The sequence below is a fragment of the Odocoileus virginianus genome, chromosome 2 (assembly GCF_023699985.2).
Source record: "Odocoileus virginianus isolate 20LAN1187 ecotype Illinois chromosome 2, Ovbor_1.2, whole genome shotgun sequence".
Lineage (NCBI taxonomy): Eukaryota > Metazoa > Chordata > Mammalia > Artiodactyla > Cervidae > Odocoileus > Odocoileus virginianus.
This window is the reverse complement of record NC_069675.1, coordinates 33841187-33863918: the sequence shown is the minus strand read 5'-3', so window position 1 is coordinate 33863918 and position 22732 is coordinate 33841187.

Genomic DNA, 22732 nt, shown 5'->3' with positions numbered 1-22732 from the left:
TTCCATCAGAGCTGTCCAGCCTCAGGTTTAAAAGCCCAAATCGTAACATTTGAGAAAAACTACAAACAGCAGAAATTGTTAGTTTTTCATTTTTTTTTTTAACCCTGAAACTGAAAATAATCAAAATGACACTAACACAGTTCTGTTTATCAATAGCAATATCCCTGGGAGTCACAGAAATACCACCTTTGGATATCTGACAGGGATAAATAACTTCCAAATTTTCTAACTCTAGCATGTTAAAAAAAAAAAAAAAAAAAGCAAAACTACACAAAAGCAAACTACACAAAAGATTTGAGGCTATAGAGAATGTTAACATACACGTAGTACAAAATCCAGCCCAACTTCTTCAAAATGCCTCAATAACCTTCCATTGTGTTTGACACTTTGGACTCCAATTACCGCTTCACATCTGCAGAGGATAAGTGTCCATTTACTTGAAAGGTATGCTCCTTTACATTGCCCACATAATGCTATCCTTTCAGCGTGCTATAGGATGGCTCGCTGAAAATAGCTTTAAGGAAAAAAAAAAAAAAGAGAAATTTTCTTTCATTTTCCCACCTTGCAGTTAGCTATTAGACTAAGGAGGAAGATTCCAGCTTCATCTTAGCCATTTACTGTTATCAAAACTGTAGAGTTACAGCCCTCTGTTGCTGGAGTGGGAATGATCATTATAATAGAAAATCCAAATATGATCCCATGGCTCCTCTAGAAAAGATACCCTTCACTTCCTGGACTGAACTATCCCATGCTACTCATTTATCTTATATCTTTCTATATTTCACAATCAAAGAACCTCCATGTACTTAAGTAGAGTTAAATTAAGCATCTTCCCAAGACATTTGAGACTTTCAACACAACCTGTATACATGTGACAAAATGAGCATGAAGACCTCATTAGTAGCATCTGTCTAAGTCCTGTTCAAGACCAATTAGGACATCCAACAGCAGTAATGTGCTCCACTTGAAAAGATTTCTTGAAAGACATAGAACTTAAGAAACAGCTCTAATAGAGACCTTCATGTAACTTCTCTAATTGTAAATATAACCAACAAATATTGGCTTGTATACATACATACATATATATATATATATATATATATATAATAAGTGATAAGGCCAATATACCTCTGTCTTCATGTCATCACCCTGAGAAGAGCTGAAACAGCTACCTTTTAAAATAACACAATTAAGCTCTTTCACAGACACAAATTGGGTCTTTTGAGAAGGGCTAACAGAAACAAAATCACTGCAGAGAAAAATGTGAACGTGGTTCTCAGGACACATCTGTCATTTATGGCAGCCCCAAATCTTCTAATATCCCTGCCCCATTCTGGTGCTTTTCCAATATCATGAAGCTAGCCTTCCCTTGGTAGAAGCACTAAATGAGCATTCCAAGGCTTCCTTAACATGAGGGGTAGACATTTGACCAGCTTTCATCAAGCAGACTCATTTTCAGGAAAATAAAGTCAAAAATAAACAGTTTGTGACTAAAGAGTTCTGGCAAACAGGGCCTCATGAAATTGTTGGGTTTGCTGAACCATCTATAGGAAAGGGTTAGGTTCTGATTCCTGTGTTTATAGATTCAACTAACTACTGGAAAGAAGCAAGGATGTTTCTACTGAAACAGTTTTGTGGTAGGATAGGCATTTCTCCTGCTTTAAGATACATAGCATCTAAGCTTGGTATCTGGTTCTCATAGATATTCTGTAAAATATCAAATTCCTTATAATAAATCTATTTTATACTCTATCTAGAATAAATTATCTTGTCTGAAACAAAACGCTGACTGATAAATTGTTTGGTTTAGAAAAGGTTAATGTGTGTCTAGGATTCCTGGATGAAAAGCCCAGACTAACCTTTAGATGTACCTGGCTAATTGAAGCAGCTCTGCCTATAGAGGTCATTTACTATTTCAGAACCTATGGGTTTGACAAAGCAGTTTTGCTGTTGTCAATCTTATTTTGATGTCTGTTTGAATTCCCAATTGTGAGGAGGCATTTCCTCATCATAAAATAGTATATTAACATAAATATGTTTAAAAATTATAATGTGATTTTGCATAGACCAACTCAGTTTCCCCAGAAGTGTACTACCTTTAGATAATTTGACTACTATTATTTTATGTTCAAAGATTTTCAAAGAATTCATTTCTACAGTGATTTTACTATACTTCTGAAGTTCCTATATCCTGAGTCTATGAGAGTAGTTCCTGAGGATTTAATTTCTAACACCACACTACCACAAAAGGAGATTAGGAGTATTTCAAGTGATAGTCCTATCAGTAGCCCTAAATGCTTAAAAGGAAAAAAAAAATCTTTGGGGAAACACCAGACATGCCCAGATTACCTGCTATACTGTTACACTGCTTCTGATACTCTATGAACTGCTATTTATTATGTTGAATGTTTATTGTCTGCTATGCAAGTACTGAAGAGGGTATGGCAACCCATTCCAGTATTCCTGCCTGAAGAATCCCATGGAGAGAGGAGGCTGGCAGCTACAGTCCATAGGGTTACACAGAGCTGGACATGACTGAAGTGGCTTAGCATGCACATATAGAAGTGCTATGAGGGCAAGAGTCTTCATTTTATTTAGTGATGTAGCCTAAGCCCCTAGAACAATATTGGTATAACTTTGAATTAATATTTATTCAACGAAACAAGTTGGCTACATTTAGCCTCCAAATAAGGGGAGAGACACTCTCTCTGTGACTTACTTCCACTTCATAATTCTCCATATGGTAAGTCTTATTCATCACTGATCTCTGGTATATATTTTAGGGACAGTGCTGAGTCTTCTCCTTTTCTTACCAAATAAACTTTGACTTCCTAAAGGATGAAAATGGTAGTTAATATGAACCATCTTTTTAAATATTTATTTTCATTTTTTTCTTGTATCCCCCCAAATTTAATTCAATTTAACATGGGAAAAGCATAATAAAAAAGGAAATAAATATCCATAATTGACAAGAATTTTTGGATATTTTATCCTTTTAATGGAAGTTTAAATTGGAAACTTTTTCCTGCCTAGTATAGCTAAGTTTTTCTATCTAGTCGGATATACTATAAATATAGATTGGTTTATTTTGCAGCCTGTCAAGGCAAAATGTGGCAGAGACAAGAGAACTAGATTTGATTTTAAGCACAGAAATTCTTCCAACTTCTGGTAAAATATTACTTTTAAAAATGTGAACATCATAAACTTAAAAAAAAAAGTTAGTGTCCCATATCATGCACCTGTATATGCATTAGCTTATTAAGTGCTTACAACAACCCATAAGAATGGATATGATAAGTCACACTTTTAGAGATACAAATGGTACTCTACTCTTTACTTTTACATTGCTTTTTAACACATGCTCTGCAAAGTAAGATGTATTTTATTTACTCCAAATTTGAAGCAACTTTATCATATAAGACAGGTTGGACTTGTGATCATATAGAAAGTCCATAGGGAATTTCACTGGCAGCTGGCTTCATCAGGGCAAGCAAAGTAAAAGGGCCAGAGAGAATCCTAGCAAGACAAATTTCAGACTTTTGCAACCTCATTTTGTGACATTCTATTACTTTTACAATATTTTATACATTAGATGCAATCATGAAGCCCAGCCCACAATCAAGAGAAGATTACACAGTATGACTACCAAGAGGTGGGAGTTATTGGGTCTTGGAAAGACTTGTCAAGTAGTATTTCAGATGTGGGTTTCTATTTTCACAGACCTGCCTCAACTTTCTTCCTCTAAAGGGATAATTTAAGAGGTGATCACAAACCTGAGACTTCCCGTCACAGGTCCTATTAGATCTTCATGATACGGCACCAATATGACCTGTTGCTCATATTCACTCTGGTTCTGGTTGCTACACATCTTCCTGATTTCATAGTTATTGTGAGTAGATGGACTTTTGTGTGCTCCACTCTCTATCTGCCTCAGGTCACTTCTCATCCTCCAGTCACAACAAAGGTGCATGTTCTACCATCCACTGAGGGTTTTTTGTATGCCATGTGCTTAGGAGGTATTACTTAATTAAATACCTACAACCTCATGAACAGTATGAAAAGACAAAAAGATATGACACTGAAAGATGACTTCCCAAGTTGGAAGGTGCCCAATTACCCTACTGAAGAAGAGCAGAGAAACAGCTCCAGAAGGAATGAAGAGGCTGAGGCAAAGTGGAAACACCCAGGTGTGGATATGTCTGGCAGTAAAAGTAACATCTGAGGTTGTAAAGAACAATATTGCATAGGAACCTGAAGTGTAAGACTCAAGAATTAAGGTAAATTGGAAGTGATCAAACAGGAGATGGCAAGCGTGAACATCAACATCTTGGGATCTGTGAACTAAAATGGAGCAGAACGGGCAAATTTAATTCAGATGACCATTATATCAACTACTATGGGCAATAATCCCTTAGAATAAATGGAGTAGTCCAAAATGCAGTACTTGGGTGCAGTCTCAAAAACAACAGAATGATCTCTGTTCATTTCCAAGGCAAAATATTTAATATCACAGCAATCCAAGTATATGCCACAACCACTATGCTGAAGAGCTGAAGTTGAATGGTTCTATGAAGACCTACAAGAACGTCTAGAACTAATACCAAAAAAGGATGTCATTTTCACCATAGGGGATGGAATGCAAAAGTGGGAAGTCAAGAGATACCTGGAATAACAGGCAAATTTAGCCTTGGAGTACAAAATGAAACAGGGCAAAGGCTAACAAAGTTTTGCCAAGAGAATGCACTAGTCATAGCAAACACCCTCTTGCAATAACACAAGAGATGACTCTACATATGGACACCACCAGATGGTCAATACCAAAATCAGACTGATTATATTCTTTGCAGCCTAAGATGGAGAAGCTTTATACAGTCAGCAAAATCAAATTCCGGAGCTGATTGTGGCTCAGATCATGAACCCCTTATTGCAAAATTCAGTCTTAAACTGAAGAAAGTAGGGGAAATCACTAGACCATTTAGGTATGACCTAAATGAAATCCCTTATGATTATACAGTGGAAGTGATAAATAGATTCAAGGGATTAAATCTTATAGACAGAGTGCCTGAAGAACTATGGACGGAGGTTCGTAACATTGTACAGGAGGTGGTGATCAAACCCATCCCCAAGAAAAAGATGCAAAAAGGCAAAATGGTTGTCTGAGGTGGCTTTATCTGAGAAAAGCAGAGAAGCAAAAGGCAAAGGAGAAAAGGAATGATATACCCATCTGAATGCAGAGTACCAAAGAATAATAAGGAGATATAAAAAAAAGCTTCCTAAGTGATTCAGTGCAAAGAAATAGAGGAAAACAAGAGAATGGGAAAGGCTAGAGCTCTCTTCTAGAAAATTAGAGATACCAAGATAACATTTCATGCAAAGATGGACACAATAAAGAACAGAAACATTATGGACCTAACAGAAGGAGAAGATATTAATAAAAGGTGGCATGGATACACAGGAGAACTATACAAAAGATCTTAATGACCCAGATAACCACGATTGTGTGAACACTCACTCAGAGCCAGATATCCTGGAGTGCAAAGTCAAGTGGGCCTTAAAAGCATCAGTACAAACAAAGCTAGTGGAGGTGATGGATTCCAGATGAGCTATTTCAAATCCTAAAAGATGATGCTATTTTAAAGTGCTGCACTCAATATGCCAGCAAATTGGAAAAACTCAGTAGTGGCCACAGGACTAGAAAAGGGCGGTTTTCAACCCAATCCCTAAGAAAGGCAATGCCAGAAAATGTTCAAACTACTGCACAATTGCACTCATCTCACACGCTAGCAAAGTAATGCTCAAAATTCTTCAATCTAGGCTTCAACAGTACGTGAACCAAAAGCTTCCAAGATGTTCAAGCTTGATTTAGAAAAGGCAGAGGAACCAGAGATCAAATTGCAAGCATCTACTGGATCATAGAAAAGGCAAGAGAATTCCAGAAAAACCTACTTCTTCATTGACTATGCTAAAGCATTTGACTGTGTGGATCATAATAAATGGTAGAAAATTCTTCAAAAGATGGAAATATCAGACCACATTACCTGCCTCCTGATAAACCTGTATGCAGGTCAAAAAGCAAGAGTTAGAACAAGACATGGGACAATAGACTGGTTCAAAATTGGGAAAGGAGTATCTCAAGGCCGTATATTGTCATACTGCTTATTTAACTTATATGCAGAGTACATCACGAGAAATGCTGGGTTAGATGAAACACAAGCCAGAATCAAGACTGCCAAGAAAAATATCCATAACGTCAGATATACAGATGACACCACCCTTATGGCAGTAAGTGAAGAGGAACTAAAGAGCCTCTTGATGAAACTGAAAGAGGAGGGTGGAAAAGCTGGCTTAAAACTCAACATTCAATAAACCAAGATCATGGCATCAGAGCTAATCACTTCATGGCAAATAGATGGGGAAATGATGTAACAGTGACAGACTTTATTTTCTTGAGCTCAAAAATCACTGCAGATGGTGACTACAGTCATGAAATTAAAAGACACTTGCTCCTTGGAAGAAAAGCTATGACAAACCTAGACAGCATATTAAAGAGCAGAGACATTACTTTGCCAACAAAGGTCCATATAGTCCAAGCTATGGTTTTTCCAATAGTCATGTTTGAGTCATGTTTGGATGTGAGAGTTGGACCATAAAGAAGGCTGAGAGCCCAAGAACTGATGCTTTTGAACTGTGGTGTTGGAGAAGACTCTTGAGAATCCCTTGGACTACAGGGAGATCAAGACAGTCAATCCTAAAGGACATCAATCTTGAATATTCATTGGAAAGACTGATACTGAAGCTGAAGCTCCAATACTTTGGCTACCTGATGCAAAGAACTGACTCATTAGAAAAGATTCTGATGCTGGGAAAGATTGAAGGCAGGAGGAAAAGGGGATGATAGTGGATGAGAAGGTTGGATGCATCCTTTATTCAATGGACATGAGTTTGAGCAAACTCTGGGTGATAGTGAAACAGGGAGGCCTGGCTTGCTACAGTCCATAGGGTGTCAAAGCATCAGACATACTGAGTGACTGAACAACAATACCTACAACCACTGATAGGATAGGGATCACTTCAATTTTATAGGTAAGAAAACTAAGGCTTATAAATGGTATATATCAACATCATGAAGCTAATGAGGGATAGTTAGGGAATTTGAGAATGTCATGGACACACTGCTATAGTCAAAATGGACAACCAACGAGGACCTATTGTATAGCACATAGAACTCTACTCAATGTTATGTATCAGCCTGGGTGGGAGTGGGTTTTGGAGAAGAATGGATACATGTACATTTATGACTGAGTTCCTTTGCTCTTCATCTGAAACTACCACAACATTGTTTATTGGGTATACCCCAATACAAAATAAAAAGTTAATAATTCAAACAAAATAAGGTTAGGTATATGTCAACATCATGTAGCTAATGAGTGAAAAACTTGGATTCAATCACAGATCTTCTGAAACACAGAACTCAGGTCTATAACCTCTGCTTTCTTCCCCTAAATCTCATCCTTGATATAATTTTATATGCTGTTATTACATCTTACATACTGGCAAATAGGACTCACTTCTCTGTATTAAAAACAATTTCACTTATTAATAATGTCATGTGCTTATAATTAACTTTAATGGTAGTGATAACTGCACAGAGCTTAGAGTAAGCCTCTATTTCTGACCCTTTGTGTTATATTAGGTTTTATAAAAGTCATCACTTACAAATGACACAGAGGGGAAAATGACACAGAGGGGATAAATAATTTGCCCATTTTCACACAGTTATTATGAAGTAAACAGCTGTGCCTCACTTTAATTCACTTGCTCTTTGCACTGTTATGTGCTGTGTTTTGATCATGTTTCCTTCTTGTCTGTGAAATGTCAGTATGATTAAATGACATATGATAACTCTGGCAACTTCAACTTGCCACCTTCCAATCTGCCCTTTTGCCAAGCATTCACGTATTTGTACTTATGGTGTGGAACATAATCCATGCCAACTTCTCTCCTTGGGGCTGATGTGACCTCAGTGCCTAATACAGCCTTCATCTGTTCCATTTCACCCAATATTCTCGAATCAAAAACCTCTTTCTTCAGTTATTACTGGCTGACCCCAGTCCCCCGGCACAACCCACCCAGCATAAGCAAGGATTTTCAGTTGCCCACAAAGTCAGGGTTTGAAATACATTTCCATTACTGTCCCTCCCCCCTACACTCCACCACAGCATCACCAACTCCCTGCTTGTCAGACACCTTCTTCTTATCTGTAAGATGTGAGTATCATGGGGAGAGGGCAAAACCTCTTCATTCTACTTAGCCCTCTGGAGGCCCAGTTCCCAGTCATTAAAAACCTCAACTTCATCTATTGAATCTATTAGGCATAAGGCACTGTGGGAGTCTTGAGAGAACACCTCACATTGACTCATTTGCTCCCCAGGCAGCCAGAGAACCAGGACAAAGTTATATTTTGTCATGGCATTTATTGAACCTGATTCTGTCCTTGGTTTGCAGAAGAATATCATTTATGGTTAAGAATACCCCAAAGTTGCCATTTATCTTACCCTTTCTCTAAAAACTGTCATTGTTTCTGCTTGAGCTTTGTGGAATTGTTACCCTCTTTAAAAATTATTCTCTATCTCATCTTTTTATTCCCTTGTCCACTTTCTACCTACTATTCACTGGTTGAAACCATACCCAGCACAATCAGGGCATCTAAAGCACCCAGTCAATACTGGGCATTTCAAAGGAAATGCCTTTTCCTTCAGTTACCAGTACAAGCTCGAAAGTCAGATTTATTGTCCTCTTATTTCTCTGGTCTCCAAACATGTAGCTTCATATTTTAATAACATTGACTGTATCTGTTCAGGTTAAAGCTTGTGTGGGTAGTTCTTTGTTGTTGTTGTTTTTAAAAGAACAGCTATTTTTTAAAAAGCTGCAGCCCAGCATTGCTATTCCCAGGACCATAAGCAGAGAATATATACTTTTCTCATGTTAAAGGGTTCAATTTACCTCTGTAAAGGAGACTACAATGTAGTCATCATTTTTATTTAGCAAATCAAACTGCAATGTCTTTCTTAGGGGCAGCGTTGTATAATTTGAGAGGAGGAGAAGTTTTGGTCTCTTGCAAGGGATAATCTGCTCCCATCACTACCACTTAATTTTACTGAGTTTACCAACTGGATTTGTTTCATTTCCTCTTGATTTATTGTCTTCTCATTGAGAAATGACACTAATGAGTACAGATCAATACAGTCTCCTAGACAGAAGGGCACATAAGCTAAAATTGCCTGGGCTTCTGGAATGGAATCTCCTGGTCTCTGCTGGGGGCCATGTGCAAGTTGAATAGCTTGTCTGAGCCTCAGCTGGGTCACATAAAAGGGAATAACAGTACTTTCTTCACATTGTTGTTGTGAGGATTAAATGAACTAAATTAAATAAAGTGTTAAGTACAATCCCTACCACAAGTAAGTGCCCCAAATATGTGACAGCTCTTGCTAAGGAGAAAGAGAGGGCCAGTGGGCATCTCCTTATTCCCTTAAAATCTCTAGCTGGGGTGGATTATATTCTCTGGGGAAATACTGACAGCCTCCCAGTCTGTACTGGCCTATGTATCCCGTATCAGCAAAGGTTAATCAAGGCCTGTGTCCCTCCAGGCCTGCACTGTGAATCAAGGAGTTGATCATGGGAGCTGCAAGCAGGTACCCCCTCCTAGTTTTCATCAGGGAAAAGGAACACCTCCCCAGTATGTTCTAATCTTATCTAATCTTATCAAATCATTCTAACTGTTTATATCATTGCCTTTCTTCCAGCAGAATAACAGGAAAATGCAGCATTTTAAATAACTCTAGGAGTAGGCATGCCTAACCTCTTGATCAAACCCAGACACATACGATTCTCTATCTAGTAAAGTGTGCTGGCTGGGCTTCATGAACTCATTTGCACTGAGGCCTATATATTCCCTTGACATCCAGAGGCGATCATTACCTGCTAAGATCCCATCTGAAAACAGCCCAAGAAACAGGAGCTATAGGTCACCAGGGGCTTCTTGAACTGAAATGAGAGACAGCAGGACAGAATGAAAAGCACTGAGCCAGGGCTCAGCTTTACCATTAATCACCTGCATGACCTTGACCAGTCATAAGGCTCCGACCTTCCACTCACTTTAGCTGTAACATGAGAGAACTGGATGAGATCAGCATTTTTCACAGTGTGTTTCATGGAATATCAGCCCAAGGGGATGGGCCATGAAAAGAGAGCTCTGTGATTAATTTAGTTTGGAAATGCTACATATCAAGTAAGTTTGGAAAAGCTGTTTTGGGAAATCTATGATGTTTATCAGGGCACAGTTTTTTAAGGTGTTTAAGCTTGTTTCAGCCAGCGTCTTGACCACTGTTTCCGTTTGTTTTTCCTCCTATGTGCTATTGTTAAATTCCCCATACCGGGTACCCATAGACAATTCTGTGAGAGACATAGTCATCTATAGAGTACCATTTAATCATGACTCCAAGCTAGTCTCTGCTTTATGAGATTTCTGATTTAAACTAATCTCCAGGCAAAAAGACAGGCCACAGAGGCAGGCACAGTCGGTGCTCTGGCATTCCTTTATACCTGCTCGAAAGCTCTTTGGAACCATTTCTGAAAGTTCAGGCTGAAGGAATTTTTCAATAGGAGCAGACCCACCGGCACAGAGCAAGCCAGAAGTGGCGGAGTTAATACACCTGGAATCAACTCAGGACAAATGACAGAAAGGGATTTAGTGGATAAATGCTCCAGCTTCATCATCCTCAGGTGAGATAACTATGTTCCACACTGACTCCCAGAATACCCCAGTAGGATTAAATTTGAGTTGTCCTCAGCAGGAACTTTGTGGTTAAAGAAAGATGTCATCTTAGGTTGCTTCACTTATCCCCCCTCACTGGGACCCTGTGATTACCTTCCAAGTGAACTATTGTATTAGAATCCTTGTCAGAATATATGCTACTGGGAAAACCCAAGGTAAGTCAACCACCCTCCATACTGAATGATGGCCCTAGTTTGTAGCACTCCACTAGTAAAAGTATGCAAAACAAGTCTTCAGGAGACTGAAATTGTAAACTAAGTTCAAAAATTGTGTTCTGGAAGCAACTAATACAATGAGCAGTACACCAAATAGAAGTTAGTAATTAGAAAAGATCCCAGGCAGATTTTTAAGCATCCTATTATTTTGACGGTTCCCAAGAGAGAATGCAACAGGGTCCATGGGACTACAGTGCACTTGTTTGACATTTCTCCTTCTCATAAGGGTATATAGATATTGGAGAGAGGGTTGTTGGAATGAATTACAAGGGAAGCTTTAGTTATATAGGGCATTCTAACAAGAGCTGAAATTAAAAAGATTAGGAAGTAATAAAACAAAAATGAGAATGACAACTGTCCCAATATTTTCAAACATATTTAACCTCATTGAAGAAAAGCTTTAAAATCAATCCTATCCCATTGATGTTAAAATAATTTAATATCATGAAGAATTGTTCTTATATATGAATAATTATCATAAGTAATTATGTATCAATAATTCTCTGTAAGATAGAAGGCACATAATAGTTTCCTGGGTCATTAAAGATTACTTGGCCATTAAGGTAACAATATTGAAACACAGTATCAGAGTGGAAAAGGTCTAACCAAACCTTCCAGAGGAGGACCTAACTTTTCCAAAGCACCCTCAGAGAACATCTGTAGTGATGACTGTTTTACCATTTCACTAAAACAACCCATTTCCTTGCTGAGTGGCTGCTTCTTCATATTGAGCTAAAATCTGACTCTCTCTACCTGTTGGTTCTTATTTTACCCTATATTTAGAAATACAATTTGCCTTCTCTTATTTGACAGCTCTCCTTTATATAGGAAAAATCATTTTTCTATTTTAATCATCAGCTGCAAATTATAATTATAGAGCTAGGAAGTTTAGCTCTATTTTTATAATGAAAATACTATTCCTCCTTTCTCCTCAATGGTACTATTTCATGGATGTTGTCTATTGTAACCATGACTGATGATATTATCATTCTAAAATTATATAGTGACTTGCAACTAACTTTAAAAAATTCTGAGTAATGGCAAAGATATTTTACAACTTCACTTAGTGACAGAGTCTTGAGCCCAACTTGCGATGGTGGTCTAACTTATCTCTAATTACCTAATTTGATGCTTTAAAACTTGAGATTTTGAATACCACTAAGATCTTCATAGAAATTGAACCTGCAGAGATTTAACCAGGCATTTTAAACAGATGAGCTGACACTCTACAAGTTGGATACTTAATTATGAATTTGATCCTTTAAGCTCTATCATATTAGGATATTTTGGAATCAAATTCCTGTTTGATAGTGTGGTGCCTCCATGATAGATGATAGCCTGTATTACTGCCAGCAGGGTAATGGAAAGCTTACAAAACTGGCGGGGAAGTTACAGGAGGAGTCAAAGTTTCTGAATGATGAATTTGAGTCAATGTTATATGATGGGAACAAATAGAACTTAAAGATAGACATTGAGTTATAATATATACCCTTCAAATATATGTGATCTTGTTGGGGGGGGGCGGAAATGTGTGTGTCTGTTTCCAGATCTATAAAATAAAAATAATTTAAAATTTTGTCCTCATTATTGCAAAGTGATTTTTAATGTTTAAATCAAATGCTTCTATTAAAAACTTGCATTATGAAGTACCATGCAAATATATATTGTTTTTTTAATTTAAGCCTTTACTATTCTATGCCTCCATATGATTTGTCTTTCCTTAAAGAGAGAAAACTAATCTGATCCTAGACAAGAACTGTTTATATATCTGAAAATCATTAGTTTTATATTATCAAAATTTGAATCTCTTCTATCATCTGTCCTGACCAATATCATTCACCAATCTGTGTTCACAGCAGCACCCTAGTGTGGTGCGGCTGGACTTGGAGATCAGGATGCATTATGGTACCTTAAGGGCAAAACTGCAAGTGGATTAAAGAGACAGGGTTTCCTCTTGGGCTCATAATGTCTAAGAGTGCCTTAAGGAGAAATTAAAAATGAAGAGCTCTAGACTCCTTGCTGAACAATTAAATTTGGTAACATATAAAATAATACTGACTTCTCTATCTGCTCATGTTTTATTTGACAGTAAAATACCACGTAAGTCACCTTGCTCTAATATCTTCAAGTAACTCTATTTGTACTGAGCCCAACAAACTAATCATGTGTGTAGGGAGCCAACAGATTACAGTCACCAAAACTTGTTTCAAAAATGATATTTTAAGGTGGACAAAGTAAAGGCTAGGATCTTGAACATTTTTCCTTGGTAGGTTTGGAATTTTGTCTGGGCAGCTGTTTTTTGTTGTTTTTTTTTTAAGTCCTCTATATGATCCTAATGAACATAAAAGTTTAAGAATCCTTGCTTTGGGTTAGCTACCACTGTTTGTTTTGTTTCATTTTTATAGCCAAGTCTACTTATCCCTGTGATTCAGATGCTTTACAACAAACTCTTCACTGCTTCTCTTTATGAACTAAAAGAGCAAGTTTTTGCAGAGTTGAGATAGGCCACATTTCATCTGCCCTTTTAAACTCTATTAAATGAGAACAGACCATAGCACAGGGACAGACATGCTATAACAATGGTGTAGAAAGTGAGAAAAAAGCTCTTAATGATAGAAATTTCAACATATTTGATACTAAAAATCAAAAGGGAGAAAGCTAACTACTAAAGGAGGTAGAGTAAAATGGAGCCTAGACAGCATCAAGAGTAAGATTCACTCAGTGAGAGAGACAGCCGGGCTGCTAAGACCACAGAGATCATAGACATTCATAAGTGTAAGGTACTAAGGTAGGCTGGAGTGAGAATTGAAAGTGAAGACAGGACTGCTATTAATTTCAGTTCAGTTTAGTTCAGTCACTCAGTCATGTCCGACTCTTTGCAACCCCATGAATCACAGCACACCAGGCTTCCCTGTCCATCACCAACTCCCGGAGTCTACCCAAACTCAAGCCCATCGAGTTGGTGATGCCATCCAGCCTTTTCATCCTCTGTTGCCCCCTTTTCTTCCTGCACCCAATCCTTCCCAGCATTAGAGTCTTTTCCAGTGAGTCAGCTCTTCGCATGAGGTGGCCAAAATACTGGAGTTTCAGCTTCAGCATCTGTCCTTCCAATGAACACCCAGGACTGATCTCCTTTAGGATGGACTGGTTGGATCTCCTTGCAGTCCAAGGGACTCTCAAGAGTCTTCTCCAATACCACAGTTCAAAAGCATCAATTCTTCGGCGCTCAGCTTTATTCACCGTCCAACTCTCACATCCATACTATGACTACTGGAAAAACCAGTAGTTGACTAGATGGACCTTTGTTGGCAAAGCAGTGTCTCTGCTTTTTAATACGCTATCCAGGTTGGTCATTACTTTCCTTCCAAGGAATTTAAACATAGTTAAAGAGTTCAATCCTCCAGACATGATTTCTCACAGGTGTTTTCTCCCAAGGCAAAAACAAAAACCACAACAAAAAGTGAAACACAAAAAACCCTCTAATAAATGTAAATCAGTCCTATAGAGATAAGACAGACCATAACCTAGCATTATAAGATTCCCCCAATCATGAATAAATAGCCTTTTGCCTCTAGGTGTGTGTTTACATATGCTGTCATATCAGTTGTGTCCTACTCTGAGTAAACCTGTAGCCTGCAGCCTACTAGGCTGTTCTGTCCATGGGATTCTCCAGGCAAGAATACTGAAGTGGGTTGCCATGGCCTCTCCAGAGGGTCTTCCCTACCCAGGGATCAAGCCCACATCTCTTATGTCTCCTGCGTCAGCAGATGGGTTCTTTATCACTAGTGCCCCCTGCAAAGCCTTTTGCCTATACACTGTGAGGCAAACCCATCAATGTATAAGCCCTGCAAATGCATACAGATCCTCCAGTCAGCTTCTTTTTTGTCTCCTTCCTAAATGCAAACAGATAACAAGTATCCCACAATGTATGATAAAAGCCCACACATTAAAAAAGATTGAAGATGAATAAACAAGAAAACATGATGCATAAAATGGAGATAGATCAAGGAATATAGAGGACTTAAGCATTAAAATATTCAGTGCAAAGCAGAGTGAGCCAAGGATACATTTTATCTGTATATTAAGATCATGGTGCCATGTGAAATAAACAACAGGAAAACACAAACTGTTTCTGAGAAAGTAAAGACAAGTACCAGTGGACAAATCCATCAGAACTGAAAATAAATTCAAGATAATTAGCTAAAGAGTATGGGGAAGGAGATTTCAATAAAGGCATAGAGAAGCACTCTAAGAGTTACAACTTTTAGTGGGCATTCCAGAAAAGGAGTTCAGAGAAATAGGGAAAATTGCATCACAGAAATTATGAAGGAGAGCATTCTTCTCCAGGTTCGATTACACCAAGTGTCAAAACAATTAATAAATATACTTACATGTGCAACTATTATTAAATTTCAGGATATCCAAGAGTTGATTCTCTTACTCTTGGAGGTAGAGAAGTATAAAGGCTGGGAGGTAATTTCTCAAAAATAGAAAATTAAAATGGAGGCAGTAATACTGCATGCTAGAAAACAACGGGACTATTTATTCAAAGTATAAGGGAAAATTTTTTTCAAGCTAGAATTCTCAAGTCAGTGAAATCCTTACTCAGCTGTAGTGTTATGAGATTGCAGAGTCAATGGACTCAGTGTGGAAGATGAGGGAGGGAAGGCCCAGGGGAAAGTTGCACAGCAGAGCTAGAGAGGAACAAAGCCAGACTGAAGCAGGAAGCTTGATGGTCCTGGGACAGAGGCTCCAGAATAAACAGAGAGGGAAGACTCAACAAAATACCAGATATAATAGAGTGCATGAGGGAAACAACTGAAGATGAAAGAAAAATACAGAAAAAGAAAACAAAAAGTTGTACAAAAAAAGAAAAGGGATTCCTGGCATAAGACTTACCTCTAAAGTGGACCACTTACATAGTAATTGTAATGTAGAAAAAATAGTATTCTAATTATTGTCTATCAGTTTAATTAAACAAGGATATAATTTTACCAGAACACAAAGGAGAATATATAAGAGCTTGTGTAAAAAGCTGAAACTAATGTGTGTTATCATGGTAAGAAGCCAAGAGATCTTGTCTAAAACCATTAAGAAGTACTGTAAAAAGACACATACTGTATTGAGGGGTAAGAAGGGACTCCCTATAGTAAATGCTGAAGAATTTTAAATAATTGCATCTGGAGAGGAAATCTGGAAAAGCTTAGAAAAGGCAACTTTTCATAAAAACTTCAATAATTATTAATTTATTTTAACCATGGGAATTTTAGCCACAGTTTGAAGAGAACACTTTGAAATTATTAAGTGCTTATGACAACTCTGAAAGAGTGGAGGTGGTAAAGGCTTCCAAAAACTACTGCAGGCATTGGAGGGAGGAATAGCTTCTTGGTATTAACACATGACAGATTTTAAGCATTATTCAGATATTATTTCCAAAAAAAAAAAAAATTAGATATGTTTGCTTCAGTTCTGTGATACAAAAACTTGTGTGTTTTTTAATGAAGTTTTATCTTACTCTTTCCCTTTTAACTTACATTTATAAAGGATTTCAGATTTACAGAAAAGTCACAAAAATAGTGCAGAGTTTCAAAATACACTTCACTCAGCTTCTCTTACTGTTAATATATTATGTAACCACCAACACAAGGACACTAACTAAGGCTGATTGACTAAATCTAACCTACAAATCTTATTTGAATCTCAGCAGTTCTTCCACTAGTAGCTCTTTTTCTGTTTCAGCATCCACCCAATTTCCCACATTCTGTTTAGTTGTCATAGCTCCGTGGTCTTTGCTTCTGTCTGGCAGTTCCTCAATCTTCCTTTGTGTTTTATGATCCTAATGCTATTGGAGAGCCAGCTACTCTGCAGAATGCCCCTCAAATTGGATTTGTCTGATGTATTCTCACAACCAGATTAAGGTGATGCATTTTTGGCAAGAATATTACAAAAGTTATATGTACCCTTGTCACTTTATCATATTGGAAGGAATATCATGTCCAAGGATTTCCTTACTTGGTTAGAATGGTGTCTGCTAGACTTTTCACAGTAAAATGGAATGATTATTCTTTATGTAATTCTTATTCTTTATGTAATTACATCCTTTATGTAATTCATTCTTTATGTAATTCACAGTGATGGGTCCTTAGTCTTTCTAACTAAAGTTTTATCTAAGTCATTAAATGTTCAATACATACAAAATGCTATTTAACTGTTATTATTTGAAGCTTTAAAACTTTTCCTTAAACCATATTCATTTCTTCATTCAATAAGCATCTTTTTAATTATTTAGGACATGCTCCATAAAACCCTATGTTCAGGCTGGTGGTTATTTATGTTGTTGACTATGATCTTATTCAGACTAATACAAATTTGACTCTACCCTGCATAATATCTATAAACAGGAATTGTTATCCTAAACAGGTCTTTTGGCATTGCCTATGATATGGAGCTATAGTGGAGTTTCTCCCTTCTTAGCAGTGACTGTTGTGGGGTGGGGTTGTTGGTGGTGGGCAGTGTTGGGGGGGGTGTGCCTTCTGAATGAGTTCCACATTATGAAATCTATACACAATGGAGCAGATCAGAGATACACAAAGTCTCTTTAGACAGAACATTCTCAGATCAGCCTTCCTTGACTGTAAATTGATTGAATGCATTAACAAACTTAAAGAATGTGTTCCATCCAAATGGGATGAGTCAGGCAATGAAACACAGAAGAGTCAATCTGCAAACATGAGCAGCATTTCCCCACACAGGGTCCACAGGAGAGTTTCCATCCCCTCCAGAACAACTACATCCAGGCCTACTGTAATCAGACCTCCAAGTGCTGCAACCAGAGCCTCTTGTTTTGAGCCCAGCAGACAAAGCACGAGTTTAAGACACCAACACAGCAAAGTCATTAAAAAAAATTATGTTTTTTGTAAATTAGTTTTGAAAGAATATAATATTTGAGATTTTGATGAAACTATAGAAGTATTTATCATGGGGAAAGTCAAAACTTTGTTAGACTTTGCACATTTTTTTTGTGGCTTTATAGTGTTTATTTTTTGAATAACATAACAGAAATGGGGAGGCACACTAAAATGTTTATGACCTCAAAAGATCTTAATCTTGCCCTGTTCTGATCCTGTGCCCACCAAGCAATCTCAATGTTATAATTTAGCTTCAGTGTAGGAGTTGTTACATGGTTTCCTGGAAGAGAAAGTTGATATTAGCATTCCAGTCATGTAAGAGCTATTTTTCTCATTGTAAATCAATAAATAGGCATTCTGGTTTTATGCATTGGTCTGTGAGCTTGTTTAATTTGAGTCTGCCCCTGAGATTCGAGGTACTCTCAGTGAATGACAACATCAGGTCTCCAGGTCTGTCAATCTAAAACCCAGAGTTGGGTCAATGTAACCAAATGCAAACAAAAGGAAACCTTTTGTGAAAGTGTCCTCTAGTTCCTCCTGGAGACAACTTTTTAATTACATTTTTTATTTTTAAAAATCCATCCATGTTTGAGGATTAACTCTTTAGAATAAAAGCTCTTTATCAAGAAAGCACCATATGTTCGTGTTCAATGAAATAAAAAAAAAAAATATTAATGGCCAGCAAGAAAAACAAAGTTCATTCCAAGTCTATACCTGCATGGATGGAAAAGTCTTAACTAACCTCTTAGGAGCAAGCTTAATTAGGAAAATAGACTTAGTAATAAACAGCATAATGATGGAAGTTAAGAGGCAAAGAGAATCATTCCCTGAATACCAGTATGTGGTGGTTTAACTGGACTTGATAATTGCTTGTTCTTCTTCTAAAGAGTAAAATCTAGAGAAATAAGACAACAATACATGCAAAACTCTAGGGCAGAGATACTTCCAAATCTATGATGAAATATATGCTGGGGGAGCTACTTTCAATAAAAGACATCTCTCAAGAAGAACACAGATGTAGAGTCAAGTTTTTAAAAGAAAGGTCAATCAAGAAAGATGGTCTGGGAGATTCAGAAAATGATACTGGGCCAACTGGCAACAGTGAGATGTGATTTCATCTCTCTAGGCTTTATTTTCTTGATCTATAAACTTAGAGGTTTATTTAAAAGTCCTAGAATTCTACTATCAAAGGAGTTCTCAGATAAGTAGGGGTTCAGAGAAGAAAGGAAAGTGTGGGCTGGGATAGTTAGACACAGCTTTAAGGGTTAGAGTCCTTAAGAATAGGTAGAGTAAAATTGGGGGAAATCAGGAAGACAGAAAAGCTTTCATGAGAACTCAGGAAAATAATTTTTCTTCTTTTAAAGGAAAACTGCAATAGCTTATTAGATATCCTATATCTACCTTGATGCAAGTGTTCTTTTCAATACCCTTTTAAAAATAAACATATATTTACCATGAGAACAGACCCTGATGCTGGGGAAGACTAAAGGCAAAGGGGGAGGGGGGCAGTAGAAGATGAGATGGTTGTATAGCATCACTGACTCCATGGACATGAGTTTGAGCAAACTCCAGGAGATAGGGGAGGACAGAGGAGCCTGGGGTGCTGCGGTCCATGGCATTGCAAAGAGTCAGACACCACTGAGTGACTGAACAACAGCAAATATCTAGTATCTATTTCTCAAAACCAGACAGGTCATCAGCATCCCTCTGTGAAGTTTCTCTAGCCTCCTGCCCACTGTTTCCCTGACTTCTCCTGCCCCTGCAGTTCAACACTGCTCACTCTGCCTTGATCCCAAGATGTTCCCTCTTGCATTCACGAGCTCATCTTCTGTGCTCCACACGACTCTCTACTTCACCCCGCTTCTCTGGCAAACACCTTCCAAATCATCCTCAAGGGCCCAGCAGAGCACACCTCCTCTGTGAAGGCTTCTCCTTCCTGCCCCACCTCCTTTGAAAAACTGATGACTTCTTTCTTTGGCCATCACGTCTGGTGCACATAGTGAACGCTGGGTTATGCTGCACCTTGGTTGCTTGCTTATGTGACAGCCTCCCTGTGCATTCTCTTAGGTGTGATATGTTTCATTTGGCATTGTCACCTCAGTAGCTAGCAAAATAGGCAGTATATAATAGATGCTCACTGAGGTAAACACACACTCACCAGTGAAAATGTTGGGTAAGTTAAGTAAACTTGAGGTGACCTTACTCATCTCCCTCTTTATTGCCTTAAAAAATTAGACCCCTTGACTCATGTAGAGAATAGATTAGAGACAAAGTATCACTATTCTCTTCTTGCCATACTTAACTGTCCTGGTACTATGAGTGTTTGCCTTCAAAAAAAAGGTTTCAATAATAGATTGTTAACTAGGCATAAATGAAAGCCAAAAGAAAGACATTTTATGAATCATTGCCATCTTAAGCTTCTATCCTAGTATTTTTTCCTAAGGGCTCTCAGTCACTAATGACTTGGGGGGAAAAAAAAACCTGCAAAAAGAAAGTTATCAGATCTATCAATTGTGCTTACCACTAAAGCTATTGTCACTTTTCCCTGAAAATGTTAAATAAAGGCCAAGTCAGATTATAATTTAGCTAACATTTTTTTTTTCTTTTCAGAATAAGGAAAATAAAGATGCCAAGTGGAGTAGAAAGTATTGCTTTTTTCCTTCTCTAATGGACTGATGACTGCCTGGGAGGGACTAGAGCTTTTTGGAATCCACAACTTTCTCACTGCCCAGGACACATCAGGCTTGGTGCTGTTCCTGCCATTTGAAGATAGTGAACCATCATCCTTTGTCACAAATAAGAACTTACTTAATTAATAGTAAAGCTAGCAATCTTAAGCAAGAAAAACTGCTTACTAACATTTCACACCATTAAAACATACCCAACTGGCTTCATTTTTGTTCTTTTGTTACATTCTTGCTATTTTTCTAGGGCTCTTTCCTGATGCTTAATTCAGTAAGAGTTTCTTCTTTTGATTACCCTCATCATGCTCTTCCTTATTTTGTTTACATTCTTTTAAATTACACTTTCCCAAACCTTGTAAAGTCCACTGAACACACAGGGTGTTCTAAACATTTGACTAAGGAATATTTTAGTCTCCTTTCTCTGGGTTTTCTATCCAGTGATCTTAAAACTACCCTGAAAATAGTATTTTTAAATTGTTCTACACAGACCTTGCTTCAAACTAAAAAAAAAAAAAAAAAAAGTATAACTTCAGTATTCAGATATTACAATGAAATTCTTTCTTATCTAATTTAAAACTATTTTCATATTTCATTTAAAGAGTACTGACACATTTTATCAGGGCCTCTCACTTCAATTTTAAACAAAAACAATCTGGTGGGGGGGGGGGAGGAAAAAAGGAAAAAGTAGTTACATAAGGAAACAAAAAAGAAGAAATAGGTACATAAGAGCTTAAATGCTTTAAATTGCCAACTTTTGGTACTATATTATGTCTTTTTTTTTTTTCACATGATCCAGAAAGGTTCATTGAGACCATTTTTAAAGTGCTAGATGAGCAATGTACTGGAGTGCTTCTGGAATACCAGCAGAACTGAGATTGAATCTCCATTCACTATTTCCTTAGAAGACTCTCTAGGGTTTGGTTTCTTATCAAAGGTAAAGTGCAAAATTTGAACACAGGTGGTCAGGGATTAACTCACGGCCCTAACATGCACTGACTTCTTTCTATACTTCAAGTTCATACTCTATACAATGGAGATTATAACTGTATCTATGCCATAAGGTTGTTGTGAAATGAGATAATACATTTATAGGACTTAGGGCTTGGCACATGATGAACATGTTATAAGCTCATCATGCTAATCACACTATTATTATCTGTATAAAGATTATATTAATTATTATCACATGCAATTGTCATATGGCATAAATTAAATTACTACTATTTTTGTGATGATTTGCAGTTTGAGCATTTTTCACATGTCCAGAGATATATTTAACATGTTCATATCCTTCACAAATAAAGTTTTGTGTTAATATATGCATTAAAAAATAGCTGTTTCAGCCCTTATAAAGAATCATCTATAAAAACCTGTGCACTATAAAAAGAAAATAAATGATATTATTTAAATAAATGCTGGAGACAGCATGGAGAAAAGGGAACCTAGCTGCTGGGAATGTACTGGGTTGGCTAAAAAGTTCATTCAAGTTTTTCCATAACAGCTTACAGAAAATCCCGAATGAAATTTCCAACATCCTGATAAATTGATATAGCCATTATGGAGAACAGTATGGAGGTTTCTTAAAAAGCTAAAGATAGAACTACCATATGACCCAGCAATCCCACTACTGGGCATATATCCAGAGAAAACCATTAGTGAAAAGACACATGCACCCCAATGTTCACTGAAGCCCTATTTACAATAGCCAGGACATGGAGGCAATGCAAACGTCCATCAACAGAAGAATAGATAAAGACGACATAGTACATGCATACAACGGAATATTACTCAGTCATAAAAGGGATGAAATTGGGTCATTTGCAGAGATGTGGATAGACCTAGAGACTCATACAGAGTAAAGTGAGTCAGAAAGAGAAAAGCATATCATTATATTAATGCAAATATGTAGAATATAGAAAAGTAGTAAAGACTATATTGTTTGCAAAGCAGAAATAGAGACACAGACTTAAAGCACAAACATATGTATACCAAGCTGGGAAGCTGGGATGGAATGAATTGGGAAATTGGGATTGCCATATATACACTTTTATGTATAAAATAGATCACTAATGAGAACCTACTGTATAACAC